Source organism: Fistularia commersonii, chromosome 15 (assembly GCF_037954325.1).
Source record: "Fistularia commersonii isolate RoL2024-O1a breed Wild chromosome 15, RoL_Fcom_v1.0, whole genome shotgun sequence".
Lineage (NCBI taxonomy): Eukaryota > Metazoa > Chordata > Actinopteri > Syngnathiformes > Fistulariidae > Fistularia > Fistularia commersonii.
Window position 1 is genome coordinate 7362636 of NC_141298.1, and position 19471 is coordinate 7382106.

The 19471-nt window shown below is 38.8% G+C and overlaps 1 protein-coding gene and 1 long non-coding RNA gene across 4 annotated transcripts in view; one reads left to right on the forward strand and one right to left on the reverse strand.

Moving 5' to 3' along the window:
* The window catches only part of zbtb16a (zinc finger and BTB domain containing 16a), a 151244-nt gene that overhangs the window by 57318 nt on the left and 74455 nt on the right, over nt 1–19471 (reverse strand). The gene's annotated exons all lie outside the window — the stretch shown is intronic.
* LOC147226344 (uncharacterized) lies at nt 384–18151 on the forward strand. The gene is made up of 3 exons (XR_015107194.1): nt 384–543; nt 5716–5831; nt 17590–18151. It is a non-coding gene; the product is annotated as an uncharacterized LOC147226344 (long non-coding RNA).

The window sequence follows — 19471 nt, forward strand, 5'->3', positions numbered from 1 at the left end:
CATACACACACACACACACACACACATCCATGCACGGACAAACAACATAACATCTGGATTGTGTGCGTTCCTCCCGGCCAGACTTTGGTTTGTTCTTGGCTCGGCCCGCCGGGTTACGACACCCTCACACTCTTAGGGAACACAGCGAAAACAGGAAGCTGATTCTTAGATGACAGGGGGGGAAAAAAAAAAAAAAAGAAGAGTTGGTTTTGCAACCGCAGCGACTCAGGGGAACGGCCTGTACTGTAATAATAATAGGCAGAAATGACAAGAAGTATCCATGACACTCTGTGCCTGCCAGAATGTGAATTATGCAACAAGTTATGCAAAAACAGCGGCGCACGATCCTATCGCAGGCTTCGGTGACACCGGCCACCGGGAAGGCACCGGGATCCGACCTGGAGCGACGCACGTCCGGCTCCTGATTCTTCTGACCGTTTGCACTTTCGGGAGGCTGCAGGAGCCAAACTCCCTCTCTCTCTCAAACAAACACAATAAATGCAAGCAGAAGTTTCACCTCTGAGATGACATCACACATCAGAGGTGAGCTCAGCTCCATTTCTGATATATTTTTTCCCCTACGGTTTTCCAACATAGTCCTTTTCGGTGAACTTCTTGTAACAGGCAAGGACAAGAGCCAGTCCAGGGTGAGATGGTGGGATTTATGCCGGACCGCTCAAATATCGATCAAAGTCTCGCAGATGGACACATCCGACCGTTCATTCTGTCATTTGGACAACTTAGTTGCCAATAAACCTGTTGACCGCTTTTGGACTCTATTATGATCATTTCCAGCCCATTTCAGGGATTTCATTTTAAAAGAATTTGTTGCTACTATTTCCTTTTCTAGTTTCACATGATTTCCCACACTTTTACATTCTATTGCTATATTTTACTCAGATGAGACGAGGTCTCAGCTGTTCGCCCTGGAAGCTGCTTGAGTTGCCATCTCCTGGTTTCTGGTTGGTAGCCACCATTGGGACTCCAGTGGCCAACACTCCCTGCATCTTTTCTAGCTCCCCTGTCTACCCCTTGACATTTTCGGAGCTTCTCATGTTCCTTCTTGGTGATGCTACTGTGGTGCAGGTCTATCGCCTAACACCTTCTGTTGTTTGGAGATCGACAATGCATTCGCTTGGTTACCGATCATCAGTCTGGATCTGGAAGTCCAGCTGAGTCCTAGCTTGCTCATTGGTAGACCACCTCAGGGGGGCAGATATTCCCTCCACTTGGTTATAGTGTTGCGTTGGCCTACATCTTACAGAGGTCTTTTTTGGTCCGGTAGACCTGACCTTCTCTTGCTCCTGTGCTGAAACCCTGTTCTTGTAGCCTCGCACTGTCTTGTCAGTCCAGCGTTTTCAAAACCATCCCTGGGATTTCTTCAAATCACTGTTCCTATCGACTTTGTGGGACGTCCCCCCATTTGGTAGTTGGACCAGTCCACCTTCTTCAAGGCCTCCTCGAGATGTCAACTGTCTGTAGGATCTAACAGTATTTCTGTCTGTCTTAAAATTCTGCAATGGTGCCTCCCGGTTATTTATTTACAGACAATAATAAACACATTTTCTGACTATAACACTATTAGCTGGTATGATAAACTATGAAAATAAAATAAGGATAAAATCTTAAAAAATATAATTATTATGATAATAATAACCATTCATAATTATTTATCTTAATATTCAGGTTAAAATCTTTTGAAGCCTCTCAGATGAGAGGTGAAATGTCTTCAAATGAAGAAACAGTGGATTTAAAAAACATGTTACAAGCAGGTTTCATCAATTTTCCTCAGAAATCTGAAACCTTACGTTTTTCGCTTATAATACGGACAAGCAAATACCAGGTTGATCAAGTCAAGCTCACAAAACTTCCTTTTCTGTTTCATAAAGCTCATTATCCCCTTTTTTGCAGTTCTTCCACCTCCAAAGTCATTGTTGCTTTGAGATTAGTGATTTCCTTTGTATTCAAATTTTAAAGCCATATAATAACATCATGAGCCATAATTAAATAGAGAACTAGCATGGAAATACATGCAAATTTTAGGAGAGGCTGGGAAATCTCTCAGGTGAGAGCTATAATCATCACTAGATCTGATGGCTACTACCAACTTGAATAAAACTGTGGCCTTCATTTGTGACATTTATACTTCCCTTTTCAGACTCACTATGCGCACAAACAAAGACCAATTCAACTTAGCTTAGTGACACCTGTTAGAGGCGAAGGTCACAACTTCATTTTTGCTGTTGCTTCCTGTTTCATTTTTGAATGCTATGGTTGGAACAATTTTCCTCTCAGGGATGAATACATGAATAATTGCTTAATCGCCAAAAAAGCTTTTAGCTTTGGCTTTGTGATTGGTGCGATGTAAGCGAAGTGTACCTTAGGCACAACATTCATTGACGGTCAGTGTTTTCATCTTCTCCCTGTACTTCTTGCCCATGTGGAAACGCTGTACTTGTTTCCAAATGATGCTTTGCGGTCCACAAGAAGTATCTGGTCATGAATTATGAGTTCCACCAATCACCAAGCATAAGAGATCCCTAAGGAACCTTGAAAAGACCCTGCCTGAGAGAAGGATCTACAGTGGATCTTGGAACCGAGGCCATGGTTCCTAGTTCCTGAGCTGTCTGGATGTACAAAAAACCGGCCTAGTTCATGAAAAAGTTGTAGGAACTGACAAAAGTTCTCTGTTTATTGTGCGATAGATACTCTCCTATTCCAAAGAATTGTTGGCAATTGGGGCGCCTTTTTACTAGATGTGTTACATGGAGTTTCATACTTCATCCTCAAAACTATCAGAGTGAACGACAACAATTCCGCAACCACGTTGGTTTCAAATGTTCTGGCCAATCGTGGCAACTCTATTTAGACTGGCTAATGTACTGTCCGTCAAAGTCATATATTATATAACAAAGTCATGTAATTACATAACAGATACAACATAACATGTTACAGCAGTTGTGACGAAAAGGTGTCTAATTACTAGTTTTATGCGAATGACCTAAAACAGCATGAAGCAGTGACATATTAGCTCAGGTATGCTAATGTACAGGGCAAAGGGCAATTTCTCATGGCCAGTTATCTGTTACATTAAAAGGAATTTTCCAGATGGAAGTGTTTTTAGTGGGAAATCTTGTTCCAAATAGATGGAAATGAAATGGAACAGAATTTGTTTGCAGTGAAATAATACTGACTATGCCTCAGTGAAAATGTGTTTTTTTTTTTTTTTCTTGTTTTTTTTTTCTTTTTGGACAGTCACTAACTCAAACCTCCTGTTTGCTGTTTAGCATTATATGTAAAACATGTTTCTGTCATTGAAAGAAAACAAGGAACAAAAACACTTCAATGAATATTCAAGTTTTGACCTTCAAAGTGTTCCCCCCCTTCTGTTTTCGTGCAATGAATCAGATAGGGTTACAAAAATCAATATTTTGATTAAAAAAACCTTTGTTCTGTTTGCAATCACGCAAAAGAGAAAAAACATTCCAGATTTATATTTTTCTAAATCATTTTACTGATGCCAGCTTTTTAGCTATTCTTTTGCTAGTCATGGTTATTTAATCTGTTTTTTTATATAATTTTCTTTGCTGATTTTTAATTGAAAACAGATTTTTCAGTCCTATTTGTTAGGATAACAAACTAAATTTTGAGATAACTGTATATATATGTATATTTGGCTGATCATTATACATTTTTGCCCCATATCAAAGTTTGAATACGTTATTCAGGAATTTTGTATTTTTTGGGGAAAAAAAAAAAATCCTGCGGCCGGTCCAAAAAAAAAAAAAAAAAACAAAAAAAAAACGTGCCATCCACTGGATTGTAAAAAGAGGTTATTTGTAGTAAATCAGTTTTAACATTGACAATGTGGCTTTAAGAGGCAGGATGGCAGCAGCGACATGTGGGAGGCCCGGGTGGCGTGTGCTAAATGGGCCGTTGTGGGGGGTTTTTAGTGTGGGCCGCGCCCCCGCCAGTGGCACCGAAACATAAATCGTGAGGAAATGCCTTCGCCGTGCTTCATTTCAAGGAGGCCAGTCGTGTGAGGTCACGGCAGGGGGACCGGGAGGCGGGCGCCGAAAGGGGGGGTGCCCTGGTTACAGCCACCATTAGCCAGTTTCACTGCCAAATTAAAGTGATAAATCTCCAGGCCCCTTTGATGGAGCAGAGCCCTTGACACAGGGAGCCCATTTGACATCCCACAAGGTGAATATTCCATCTTTAATTTCCATTGTTTTTGGTGGCCTTCAGACAGATGGAGGAGATAGAAATTGTTAAAAATAAATTGATAAATAAATGATAAATGACAGAGAGAAAATGTGGTTTTCTGTCTGGAAAGGAAGCAAGAAATAAGCTGAAGAAGCCAAGTTGGGAATAAACCACTGAAATACGAACGATAAGAAAGTGAAGCTTGGATAAAGAAAAATAGAAAAAAAAAAAACAACTGAAAAATGAGCACGAAACGGTCATTTGAAGAAGCTCCCGAGCATCTCGTGCCATTGCTCAGCTGACACATCGAACCCCTTGCACAAGTCTCGAAGAAGCGTGGTGGTGGTGGGAAGGCGGAGGGGGCATCAGGTGCCACCGAAGCCACTTCCTGTTTCACTTCCTCCTCTGAGACGTTGCCTAAGGCCCGTTACAGCAGGGACACTCGTTTATTTCACAAACAAGTAACTTCCTACAAAGCGGCACGCAAAATATCCGAGCCGCTCGCTGAGACCCCTTCAGAGAGGGTAAAAAAAAAATGAAAAAAAAAAAAAGTCACATTTTGCCGTAAAAAAAGTTATCGTGCGATACCATGGAGCATAAAATTAGTAAAACAGTGACAAAAAGGTGATGCAAAATCTATAAGAAAAAAGTTTCCAGAATTGTGTAAGATCAGGCAAAAGATGCACTGAAAACTTAGCAGAAAATTGAAAAAGTGAAGCAGAAATGTCAAAATAAAAAATAATTTGTCAAAAGACATCAGCCAAAAAAAAAAAAAAAAAAAAAGGGAGGTAAGCCAAATCAAAACTGAAATTCTAAAAATGGAGAGCATTCAACCTCTATACTAAGACACCGACGGAATAAGATTTAAATTAAGAAACAATAGTAATTATATTCTTGTACAAAAATGAATGTAACATTTTCTGATTAAGTGCAGTATTTATTTTTTCCTTGTGGCATTACTGATTAAAATAATTTGCAATTCAACTTCCGGCCACTAGGCAGTGTGCCGCACAACATTACACTGCATCTATGTTGGCAGATTAGATTTTAAGGGGCCTATGAACTGAAAAAAAAACAAAAAACAAAAAACAAAACAGGAGAAACTGAATCACTGTTATCTTCTATGCCGCCATTAAGAAAATAACAACAAAAATAAAAATTGAAGCAGTGATTACTGTTCATAGAGAGGCAGCTTTTAGCGACCTAGCGAGGGCAGCGTGAGATAAATGTATCCCGACCATACAAAAGCCGCTTTTCGTGACTAGCTTCCCTCCTCGAGCGGTCGGTCTTGCAAGATGACCTCCTTTGGCCCTCATTAACGACGAACGACAGCGTGAAATTGCAGCACGGGATTTCTCTCTCATCTCTCGCCGCTTTTCCTATCACTTCACGCTGATTCGCAAGAAAAAAAAAAACACGCATGCGTCAACTGGAAGTCGCTTAAAAATGATCAAACGACAGACAAGTGTCAGTCTCCGTGTTGGAGTGACACTTGTTGTTTCCTGTCAGGTACAAGCAGTGGAAGGAGAAACGCCGGCGCCAGACGCCTCCCTCAGGAGAAACCGTCCAAACAGAATGCTTCATCAAAGACTCCGGAATTAAAGAGCCGGGGCTGATGGGAGAAAGTAGGCCGCCATGATGCCGCCGCCGCCGCCGCCGCCGCCGCACACACACATTATCGTCTGGTCACATGGTACTGTTGCCTGGCTAGATCTCAGCCTGTGAGTTTATACATGCTTGTGTACATACACGTCAATTGATCGATAGATCAATAGATCAATAGATCAACAGATAGATGATAGAAAACTTCACGTCTGCTTTTATCCCCACTTCAAAATCCAAATTTTCCATGAGCCTCGCAGAGAGAGATCCGCCACCGCATATAATGATCAACCAAACATTTTTTTTCATGACTGAATTTATTTTGTCAAAGAGAATAAATGTGCAAATCAATCCTACAACTCAAAGACAATCGCTTTCAAAATTCTTTCTTTTGATAGTGATCAGATTATTTGAAAAACCAACTCATCCATACTTAAAACATGGAAATTTCCCTTGAAAATCATCCTCTGATGGTAAATTTTTGCTAGTTTTTTACTAGCAGACAGACTCTTCTAGTTTTCCTTAATGTGAGAATGTTTGAACTACATTCATGTTAATGTGAGCTAATATTCTATTTTATTTTTATTGTTCTGCTTGTAATACAGCAGTACCTTGGTGTGTTTCCAAACCCCAAATCTCGTGTCTTCATTTATTTTTGTTTTCATTTTATCCATTTTCAGGTAATTTTTCCGTTAATTTCCTTCAAATTTCCTCAGAACACCTTGCTTCACTGGGATTTCTGGATTTCTTTCTGATAATATCATATATATTTTTTGAAATACATAATTTACTGACATTTTACAAATATTTTCCCTCTCCATGAACATTTATATAGCATTTCAGAATTTGAGTTCTTTTTTGTCAATTAAAAAAAAAAAAAAGATTATTTTTCTGCTACAACCGTATTTTTATTTTATTATGCCGATTACTTCTGGCTGCAGTAGCATCGGGGTTGAATTAAAAAAAAAGCAATGGAAGGTAAAAGCCAAGTTGGCCTGAAACTGGGATTATCTGGATAATTTTTGTACGAAAAAATGAAAACACTGAGGTTAACTTGACCTGCGCTGCTTTGGGCATAAGTTGCATCATATTAGATGATGAATGACCAATATCACATTTGTTGTTTTTTTAACACAGAAAACAGGACCAGGGAAAGAGAGATTATCTAGTGCGTGTGTGTGTGTGTGTGTGTGTGTGTGTGTGTGTGTGTGTGTGTGTGTGTGTGTGTGTGTGTGTGTGTGCGTGTGCGAGCAACAGAGGGAGGGAGGCAGACGAGTTGAGTCGCCAACAAAAACACTGCCTGGCTGCTCGCTGAGCCGACATAAGTGACTTACATAAGACGCCACTGTCAGATCCAAAAAAACTGCAGAAAGCCATAAAAACACATGCGCGCGCTCTCTCAGACACACACACACCACACACACACACACACACACACACACACACACACACACACACACACACACAAGCACACGCAGGCTCTTTCCTCATGTCAGTTTCACTTCTGAGAATCCATTCAGATAAAACATGTGTGTCTTTGCCTGATCGTGACGGCAATATTTAACATTTTAATGGGGCTGGGAAATAAAAGAGACAAAAAATACATTCGGTTTAGAAATCAGAGAAATAAAAAAAGAAGAAACCTGAAAATCGGTTAATCAGGTATTAATGGAAGCGAGGTATCACACGAGAATAAGCCTGGGTGAATAAGAAAGAAGTGCATTGAAGGTATCGAGGGAAGAAAAATATGTAGAAAAATATGTAGTGGCAAGTAAAGGTCACACAGCACTGGATAGAAACAAAAAACAAAAGAAAAAAAAAATGAGTAAAGATTGTGAATTATTAAGATGAATGTGATTGAAAAAACAAGTGAGATCTCAAAAATTGACATAATAAAAATGACCCTACAAGAGATGAATATTTTACTTCAAAAAAAAAAAAAAAAAGTATATATATGTATATGAAGAAAAATCTGTTCTAAAACACTTCCAAGCAATCAATTGAAAAAAAAAAAAAAAAAAAAAAAATTATACGCAATGATTCAGAGTAAAAAAAATAGGGATTTAATAAAAAAAAAACAAAATAACATTTTTTTGTTAGATTTTTTTTTTTTTGGAGGTGATACTGAACCGACTTCATCTGGGATTTTACGACCAAAATCAGATGCTGCGGCACCGATTTGGTTCCAGCCCTTCGGCAAGCGACTCAACCAAACCGCTCCGTTCATGTCACGGCCGCCGCGCTGGCGCGACAGGGCCCGATGTTGGAACAGCAAGTTCAGACTGATCTTCGATTTGAACAATGCGCGTGTTTGCTTGGCAGTCTCTTATCAGCTGTGCAAACCGACACACACGCGCACACACAGATGTAAGCGCACACACACACACACACGTGCCACGTTTTAACAACGAAATGGGTTCATCCATACATTTCAAGCAACACATAGCGTTTGGGTGTAAAGAAAAAACAAACAAATCTATAGTGTTCAGTTTTATGGAATTGTGAGATTTTGTTGCTTTTTCTGACCATAATTCACTTTTAAAATCTAAGCTATTACTCTATTACGTCACTCTCTTTCTAGCATAACTGGTCAAGGCAGAAGGCCGCCCGCGCCAAGCTAATCGCTAATCCGCTGCATGAAAAAACTTAATCAAAGTGACTACCGACTCGACTGGGAACAACATACCTGGGTACACGCTCGCTATCAAACGCGCAACTATCGCGCTCGCACAGGCAGCTCCGACTTTATGTTGTTGTAGATAAGAGCAGATAATCTGGTATTTTGGGGAGGGGGGGAGGGGCGATAGTGTTATCGGCGGCGAGGGGGAGGAATCAAAGGGAAGTGGCAGCGGCGGCGACGGCGGCAATGAGGCAGAGAGAACAGATGAAGACAGAATATTCAGGTCGCGTTTGACAGCTTTACGGTCTGCTGCGTCGAATGTGATGTCGAGGGACGAGGCCATGCAGACAAATATTGACTTGCGTCGCGCCCCCAAACACACATACACACACACACACACACACACACACACACAAACAACAGGGAAAGGACACACGCACTTGTGTTGCAAGGCTTTTAAATTTGTCTGCACTTAAAATGGATGAGCTCAAAGTGCAACATCAGTCTAACCTAGAAAACTGTAACATTACCTAAAAGAAGCAGATAATTACCTAAAAGTAAAATAAAGATAAAACCACCCTGAAACTTTTTTTTTTGTTTGTTTTCCCATGAGACGGCTCAACAAGGCTCTGAGAAAAAAAAGATTAGATTAAATTATATTACGGAACATGATGTGCAGTTATGCTGTCAATGAATAAAAGTGAGATCTTTGGATTTGCAGAGACGTACAAGTAAATCCATTTAGAGTTGGAATTCAGAACTTTGAACTTTCATGTCGCCTTGTTTTTTTTAAAAAATTCATATAATTTGTTGTAATATAACAAAAAATTGAAAAAAAAAAGTGCAAAATTTTGCCATTATTATTAATTAAAAGTGGAATATTTTCATGCTTATTTTTAGGTACTTTCCCTCTTTGAACATAGTTTTTTTTGGTAATAATTCACGTATAATACATTTAATTTTACATAATTTCTTGCTTATTGTTTTAAAATAATTTCCTGCCAATTTAGTTTTGTTTGAATATTCTAAACTATTCAAGACAATTTATTTCATGGATGGAAAATTTCAATGTATTTATTTAAATGTCTGTAAGTACTTTTCTTTTTAAGGTAATTTCTTGCCAATTTTAAAAGTTTCTTCCATAATGGAAATCCTTCCATCACATCTGCATATTTTGAAGTGTGTGGTCTGTGCAAAATAATTTCAAAATAAATTTTCAAACAGTTTCTCTGTTGATTCTGAACTATTCAAAACAATCCTTCCATTATGTCCACACACTTGCATACACATGCATAATATATGCATAATATATGTAATAATGCCGGATATTGTTTACTGTTTCTGTTTCTTCTGTTGTTGTTTTTTTTTCCACTGTCATGAAAATCATTCCAATGTGTCCGCAATTTGAGGCGCTTACCCTTTGTAGTTCATTAAAGAAAAAAAAACATTTTACCAATTTCTCTTATTGAATATTGTCTCAAAAATGTTATGCTAATTTCCTTAAAATAGGGTTATTTTTTTATTCATGTAAATTCTAAATATTACAAAGTAAGTTACAAAGATAATTTCTTGATGATCTTTTTTTTTTTTCTAAACTAGTCAATGCAATCTTTCCATGGGGGTAAAATTTTAATCTAATTTCCTAAAAAAAAAAGTTTTTTTTTTTTTTTAAATTGAAATATTTGTATTTCTTGCTGATTTTATTTTGTGTTTTCTGTGGCGGAATCTTTCCACATGTCAGCATTTGGAAGTTTCTCTATTATTCTGAACTATGTAAAACAATCCTTCCATCATGTCCGCATACTTCGAAGTGTGCGGTCCATGCACGAATTTGCGCAAAACAAAAACGAAATTATGAAGGAATTCCTAGTGACGAATGACATTAAAACAAAACAAACAAAAAAAAAAACTGAACCGGGCAACAAGAGGTGCAACATTCAATTAGCCTGCCACGGCCAGACACTGACCAAATGTTTTAAAAAACGTACACCCGCCCCCCTCCGAGGTTAAAGGTACCATGTGTTTCCGAGCTCGTGCCTTGGAACCCCCAGCCCCTCCGCGCACGAAAGAAAATGAACCTTTGACATGAATTTGTGCTGCCGCAGGACACAGTGGGGGTGAGAGTGGGTTGGGGGGGGGGGGGGGTCTCCTGGTGTGAAGAGGCAGGAAGTCCTGCTCACCCCAAAGTGGACTCTTTCTCAAAAAAACCCTCAGGGCCTGGTATTAATAGACCAGGTCCTGGAAAAAAAAAAAAGGTGGGTGGGCTTCGGGGGGCCTGCGGCATGTGATCTGCTACGGCATCTCTCATGTGAGTTAATGATGTTTACACCAACTTTAATTTCAGTCTAAATAAATCCACCAGATGGGATGAGTGGCTGATTTGATATGTGTGGAAGTGGGAATTCTTGGATTGGTAGATGGCGAATATTTGAAACTGAAGAACAGACGTTGTTATTCCTGATATCAGGTATCTCAGGAAAGATTTATTGTTTCCAAAGGATTATAAGCAAATTACAATAAACTGATCGGATTTGACAAACAAAATAAAACTGAAGGAAATCACTGAAAGGTGATCCGAAGTTTGGGACATATTTATACTTTATAGAGTTATTTAAAAGCAGTGAGCGAAAAGTGATAAAAAAAGGTGAAAGGGCAGGAAATCAGATAAATATGATTTTCAAGTGGCCTGTTGTGAATATAGAAATATATAACATTTTCATGTGGGTATTCTATAATTCAATTTTATTATTACATTTTTTGTAGAGTTTTCCACCCATTCTTTTGTTTAAGTTTACTTATTTTTATTTCTTTTGGCATTATTAAATAAAAAATGCAGATCAACTTGTCGTTTATTTATTCATTTTGCAGATTGCTGATTCTTATTAATTTTACCATCTATCATATTGACAGAGGTGCCAGAATTAAAATTAAAATACAATACCCAATGGTTGTAAAAAGAAAATTAATAAAAATGTATAATCTTTTCAAATACATTCTTTTGGTGGGGGAAATATTTACCAAAATATTCCCCCCTTTTTTAAAAAAAAAAAAGTTCTTCCTTTCCTCTGACCAGTGGACAATTTTGGCATTTTCAAAAAATAACAGCTGATCAACCCATAATTTATTCATTCATTTTGCAGTTTTCTCATTAATAGTCTTTATTGTTTATCAAATCAGCAGAATTGTACTGACACTATAAAATGACGAGAGTATTTTTTTTTCTATTTTTTTTTTTTGTGATAAAGTTTTACAGATTATTTTTTTCTACTGACGATATCAACATTTTGAAACATAAGATACTTTATTGTGATCAGACAGACACACACACACACACACACACACACACACACACACACACACACACACACCATTTTAGATGAAAAGGTCAATAAATGATGTGCCAATATATTGAAATTACACTTATATGCAATTGGCATTTTTTTAAGAGAATAAAAAAAAAAACAACTCTGTGGCTAAAAGTACAGCTGCTACTGGATGAAAGCCAAAACGTCATGAACGGGAATGTTTGTAGATAAAAAAGGAGAACAGAGATCGTGTTTCAGGGTTTAAGAGGAAACAACAACAAAAAAAACCTGCTTCACTGCATCTTCCACACTTCCTGTCGGTACCCGCATCCTATTGGATGGCTTACTGCACTTCCTGTTTCCCCTGACTACGTCCGGCTCGTGTTGTTTCAACTCCGAGAAGAAAAGCAAAAAAACGAGTTGGGATGCATCAAACAAGACCCTGATGCACCTGTTGAGTTTTATATTTGAATAGTAGCAAGATTACACGTGGCAGCGTTTATTTGGATGTACATTCCACCTTACTTTTGCATTATCTCTATTTATAGTATGAGATTTTATTGTACGTATTTTTTACATGTTTTCATTTTTAGCATGTTTCACTTCTAGGAGCCTGAACAATGTTATTGTGTTCCATTTGCTTTGGACGGGAAAGACAACAAAACTGAATTCCTAATTAGAGGAATAAACCGATAAAAATCACAAATGTCTCTTCATTTATCTTATAATTCATCGCGAGTCATGCAACGGTTTTGACTGGATTTTAATGCAGTTCTGAAGAAGTGGTCCAGGTGTCAAAGCAGTTTTCCAATCAGGGTTGTGACGCAGGGCCGAAGCGGGTCGTGACAGAGTCGTGACAAACTAAACAGATTCTAAATACAGGTCTGAACAAGATGTAAGATTTCTACATCTGGACATCAATGTGGGTTTAAATCAGGCTAAATTGCTAGCGTCATGTCAGCTAGAAGCATGGAACTGTTAGCGCTAGTGTTCCTTATTAGCTTATCTGTGATGAGCTAATAAGCTGAGCTGGGATCCGTCCAAGGTTTTAGCACAGGAAAAAAAGCCTTTTTTTTTTTTCCCCTCGCCAAAGCGCTTGTTCACGTTGGGGAACATCGGGTTCCTGTCAGTCATTTTGGAGACCGGCGGTTCAGACCTGCGTTATTGTGCAAAGCGTCAAGAGATCACCGTGTTGCGATTGGCCCGCTGACCAGTGTTCGAACCTTCACCTTTGCAACCGTCACAGCTGCCCGGAGGCAACAGCCGCCATCTTTACAGGGCAGTAAATGTTTTTTTTTTTTTTTTTTTTTTTTATGGCCGCCCAGTGGAATGGGGATGAAGCTGCGGCAGGAAAACTTGTTACGCTGCTCGTCTGAGATTCGCACTGACACACAAACACACTTTCACCTCCTATTCAGCGGCAGCATAAAACGACAATGGCTGCCGAGTTGTTTTTTTTTTTTTTCTCGGGAAACGCTGAGCTGTCGCTCATTTAACACTGTACTGGACTGTCTCACCTACTCACAGCATTAAATAAATTTTACTATTAGTCATTTTTTTTTCCTTTTATTTATACGGCGGAGCAAAGCGGCGGCACAATAATGAACCCTTCCAATCCCCACCCCCCACCCAGGGCCAATAACCTGTAAAGATTTAGTGTTTAGGACCCATTATTTCCTGCTTTCAAGTCACAGGTTGTCAAAGGCAATGGTAAGTTTATTAAGGCCCGAACCCGAGTGGGAAGCGGGGAATACAGTGCCCCCACTCAGCTCATAAAAATGGGACAAAGATGTGGGGTGGGGCAAACAGAAAGAAAAAAAAAGGGTTCTGAAGTGTAAACTCGAGGAATACAGTTTAAAATCTCGAGGCTGGGCGAGAATAAAATGGGCTGGAAATGCAGTTAAATGTGACAAAAGTGGACACTGGGAGGATTTTAACTGACGTTCCTTGTAAAACATCAGAAGAACCGAAGCATGAGTATTTGATTGTATTTAAGCCTTGATAATAAAATCTAAATTAAATACTGTTACTAAAGACACCTCTGGTGTGAGAGGTGAAACATGCCAAATTATTACATGATATTATCATTTTTTTTTAAGATAGCTCTGCTACATGTCATTAAGACAATTCGTGAAAAAAGGACAGTTAACGGAGCTCAATATAAAATCACGATTGTTAAAGTCAGTTCTCACTCAAGATTCAGAATACCTGGAAAACTCCCTCCTTAAAAAAGAAGTCTTGTAATGAACTTGGGTAAAGCGGTTTCATAAAATAGCCTTCATAGTAATAGTTAGGTGGCTGTGGATTATAAGGGCATCTAAAAAAAAGTATCATCAACTTAGACCTTTTTTTTTATTTTTTATTTTTTTATAAAAAATACATTAAAAAAAAATTGCTGTTATTTAAGTTATATGAACACTTGTCAATACTCACAAGGCTTTATATCAATTCAGATTTACAAACGGGGAAAATAAGCATATTTCTGTTTTTTTTTTTTTCTTTCTTTACATTTAATACATTTTGATAGAGTTTGGATCTCTGTTTAGAACTATACTGCTTCGTACCTAAGATTTTTTCCAATGGAACACAACACACACAAAAAAAACTGTACTGTATTTGGCCTCTTTTTCCATTTTTTTTTTTCATAGTTTATCACATTTTGAGCAGACATATTAATTATTGTATTTGACAGACAAAAAAAGATGGTTGTAAATGGTGATAAAGTATGTATCTTTTGATTTCTTATTATGAACCGTCAAATAAAAAAATAATTACAGTAACAGATCAGATATAAAAACTTCACATTGTCTGAACTTGCCAATTTAGGACTTTTACCTCACATCATTATTCGCATTTACGAGTCAATTATAAACTAACTAAATGCTTGCAAATGGAACGACTGATCAGGGGTTCAGAATGGGTGCTGCTGCAGATCATCAGGTTATCCAGTGCGTCTTAAGAGCAGAAAATTCCTCTAACGGGCCGTTTTTTTTTTGTTTTTTTTTTATGGCTCTCAGGTGCATTGATTTACATACTTGTTTGTTTTGTTTTGACTCCAGAAACCTTCTCTTCCAGCCCGTTAAATCTTCCACATAAAACTTAACAAGTGCCAACTTCAAACACTCAAATCGGATCAATTAGAGCGGAAAACATACGTCGAGATGCAATCTTTTTTTACTTTTTTTTTCACAGACCTCACTTTTCTGCCAGGAATCTGACTCTTTTCCATGAGCTCATGTGTTTGTGTGAGTGAGGGGGATTCTCGGCAATGGTACGAATTCGGCGAACGGCTCCCTTGCATTAAAAATCCTTAGTACCGAGTTTAAAAACAATTAAAAAAAAAAAAAGGGCAAATACATCATATCAAATATGAGGTACTTTAACTGTCTCAAAGTCCAAAGGACATTTGGAGCCATTATATCGGTTTTAAATCAAGTACTGAAGTTGACATGGCTGAGCAGATCTGTCATTGCTCAATAATGATAAATAAATTGATAAGACATAAAAAGGGGAGTTGTGGTGCAGGAGGTAGAGAAATCGTCTTTGGAACCGAACAATCCCGATTTGATTCCCGGCTCCTCCCAGTGTGTCGAAGTGTTGTTGAGCAAGATGATGGGTCAATTGCAAAGAATGAATTTCCCTACAGGGACTAATAAAGGATACATTATTATAAAACATGATTTCATTTGCTATATATATATATTAGGGGTACAGAAAATTCTCAATTCAAAGATGCATTGAGAAGTCTAATGGGACGACTTGGAATTTATGCAGTTGAGTCACACAATTGATTTTTAAATTCAAAATAAAACAGGTTTGATAGTGGGTTTCCCATTTCTGCCAGGACAACAAAGTTTTAAGTCAAACTTGCTGTATGGGTGAAGGACACACGCACAAGCCTGTAATAAAAGGATATTAAAAAAAGATGCAACTGGTATGTATGTATACATCAGTTACTTTGGAACATTTTGATCTTTACCATGTTTCCGGGGCCCGTCAACTGGACAAGAGGCACATGATTTGTAAAATTGCCATGCACAAACAAAATACTTCAGAATCAGCACTAATATAAGGAACTGCATTAGCTGGTGGCACATTGAGCTAATGTGTTAGCCTCAGCTAGTAATGAAAAAAAAAAAGGAGTGCCCAAGCCCAACCAAAGATGGACGAATCTCTGAGAAAGTTGCCATCCGAGAGAGCCAAGAGTTTAACTTACGGTGTAAGAGTATTCATAATGAAGCCACCTGGTTAAGACCCTGTATTGTAAAATCATCTTATCAAATCATAACCTGGTGAATCGTGATGGAAAAACCAGAAGAAATTAGGTAATATCTGACCTGGATAGTTATGTTTGGCTGTTACTTGGTCAACAGAGAGATACAACAGAATATCATTTCCAAACCACACAAAACCCGATAGGACAAAAAAAAAAAAAAAAAAAAAAGAGTAATTCATTCTTTTTTTTGTTTGTTTTTATTTTCCAATATCTATTATTGAAAATATGGCTGGTTCATTTTTGTGGCTATTCAGAGTTACCTTCTGTTAAATGGCCACATTCCGAAAAAAAATACACTGCTCAGACTGTGTGGTTAAATGAGGTGATGGAGAATATGTAATCATATTAAAAAAAATGCATTTATTTTGTTGTACACTAATGCGCATCAACTAAGCAGTAGATAATGATAGTTAAGAATAGCGCAATTCTTAAAAAAAACGTGCATGGTTTCCTTTATCTTCTGCCTTAATGACGAATGAAAGAATTCGTGCTGAATTTCCAAGCTGACATTAAGTCATTCTGCAGCGCAACAGAAGTCACGGCATGATTGGTGAAATGTTCTTCCAGTGTACACTGGCGTTCCGCGCGGCCCCTCAGCGCCGAACCACATTGAAATGCAATTAGGCGGCGTTTACGAGCGGCTGAGCTCAGCGCTTGCCCGCATCAGCTGCTTCCAATCTGCGCTGCAATAAATGTAAACAGTCATTGCTTATGACATGCATTAGATCAATGTGGTCCGGGACAGGGCCGGCGAGCAAGGAGGGAGAAGGCCCTGGGGCACGGTTGGCTCTGCAGCCCCTCCAACCCTAATTTAAATAAAACCTACATGTCTGAGGCACTATTTCTTTAATTTTCTTGAACTTCATTTTGTCGGATTGTCGATTTTCCTAAGATTTATTTTTTTTGCTAATTTTTCTCAAATGGCTAAAAAACACCGCAAAGGATATTTGCACATATTTGTCAACACCTGTATGAAAATAATAGTTGTAAAAGATATTGTTAGAAACATCCTAAAATAGAGTAATTCTTATGACTTTTGTGCTTTTTTTGGTTGATAATTGTTTTTTTTTTTTGTTATGCACTTTCAAAGACTCCATTAAATGAAAATACTTAAAAAAATGAATGCCCAAATTTAACAATATTTAAAAATACTCAAAAATCTATCTATTTTTGGGTAGAAAAAAAAATGACATCATGACTACTGGACAAATTGAAGTGGATCTGGCTGTTGTTGCTGCCTCTTATCCTGCTGCTCTGGATATAAATACAACACCACTGATACTGTAGAAGCAATGACAGCTCCTGGCAGGCAGCCAGACCTGGGAAAGTATGTATGTGTGTGTGTGTGTGTGTCTGTGTGTGTGTGTGTGTTTGTGTGTGAGCGAGTGTGAGCGTGCAATCAGCTGAGGCAGAAATAGGCCAAATGTTGACTCTACGGTTCAAAGAGTTCGCCTGTCCTTGCGCTCAGTTTTTCTCTGAGTAGATTTTTTCTATTCCTGCTGTTTTGTCATTGTATTATTAGCAAATTTATTTTAGATGATTCTGTTTATAATCCTTTTTTTCTCCTTTTCTACTTGCAGTGCTGGAGCATACCAGAGCTGAAAGAATGACACTCCCAACATCAAATGTAGTACTAGCTTTAGAACTTTTAATAAAAGCATACAACTCCAGTACCCCGGAGCACCCTACTACCCAAGTGTACCTGGAGATGGTTTGAGAAGGCAGTTCGGCTTTATCCAAGCTGTGCCACCAGCCAGGGCCGAGTAAACACCACCCCCTGCTCAACGGCTGCCGAGCACCGCCCTCTCTCCAATGTCAATGTAACACCGTCACCTACTTGAAGAGTTACCAGATGAACCGCCCTCTACCCAAAAAGAATTGAAAATCAACTCGACAGTGGTAAATAAGGACATTTTAACACCATCCTGCACTCAATGTTAGCTGAACAACACCTTCTACCCAAAGTGAATTGAACACCAACCTTTACGCGCCGTTAGTTCAGCAACACCCTCTACCTGATAACCATTCAACACCGCCCTTTACTCAGCCAGTGTCAATTGATCATCCACTCAACGTCATTCAAAACACACCCTCTGCTTGACATCAATTTCACACGAGTCTGTGATTGTTGTCAATTCAACACCACCCTCCATTTGACATCCTTTTAACACCACCCTCTGCCCGATGTCAACTCAAAGACTGGTTGGTCTCCACATCAACTGAATGCCCGGTTTGTACCTGATGCTGTTTAATCACTGGCCTCATCCCATCCTCAATTTAACACTGTTAACCCAGAGTCAATTTAACCCCAACAATTTAACTGCACAACACGAATTTAACACCACCTTCTACTCAATGTCAACGTGACTCCGTCCTCTACTCTCAGTACATTAAATCCCTCACTCTTAACCTCAATTTAGCACCACCCTCAAATCAATGTCAGTAGTATACAAACCCACTACCAAGCATGGACTGAACAACACCCTCTACTAGATGTCAATTTAGACTTATTGTCACATACAGTTATAAACTGAGCACAACATCAGTGGAATTTGACCACTGCATTTAACCCATCATGGATGCAGCATGAGAAGGCAGCACCAGGGGCGCAGTTTTGCTCATCAAAACTTCGACAGACTAGAAGGAACCGGGAATCGTACCAGGAATGTTGAGTACCGCTCTAAGCCCCCGCGCCACGCCGCCCTTTCGTGCTTAACTTTTCTCAACCTCAATTTAACACCACCTTCTACTCGACATGGGTTCAACACCACCCATGGCCAGAGTCTATCCGACACCACCCTCTACTCGACATGAATTAAACATCGACCTTAACCCAGTGTCCGTCTAACACCACCCTCCACCTAATAACATTTTTACAACACCATCTACTCCATGTTAATTTAATCCCCCATTATTCTCAACCTGAATTTAACACCACCCTCAACCAGTGTTTATTTTACATTGCCATCAACTCTCACCCTTCACACGACGTCATTTTAACACTACCCTCGACTCGATGTAAAATTAACAACACCCTCTCTTTGGTGTCAATTTAGTGCTTCACTCTTCTAAACTTTAATTTATCAACTATTTCCTTTAACCCCACCCACTTTAACACCACCTTCTGCTCATTGTCAACTTGGCACCGCCCTCTACTCCAAGAAAATTGAATGCCCCACCCTTACCCTCAATTTGACACCAACCCAAAGTCAATGTCAATTTAACACCACCCACGACCCAATATCAATTAAACACTTTTCTGTACTCAAGCTCATTTCATTGTGTTTCATGAGATAACCTACATCATTTTCCATCAGCAACTTTTCTTCGAACGCCCTGCCTGTACCTTGATTTGACACAGCAACACCTTAAACTCAAAGGCCAGTTCAACACCACCTTCCAAACAAAGGCAACCGATCGATGGCCGTTCTAAGTGTTTACTGAAAACCCCACCAGGAGCGA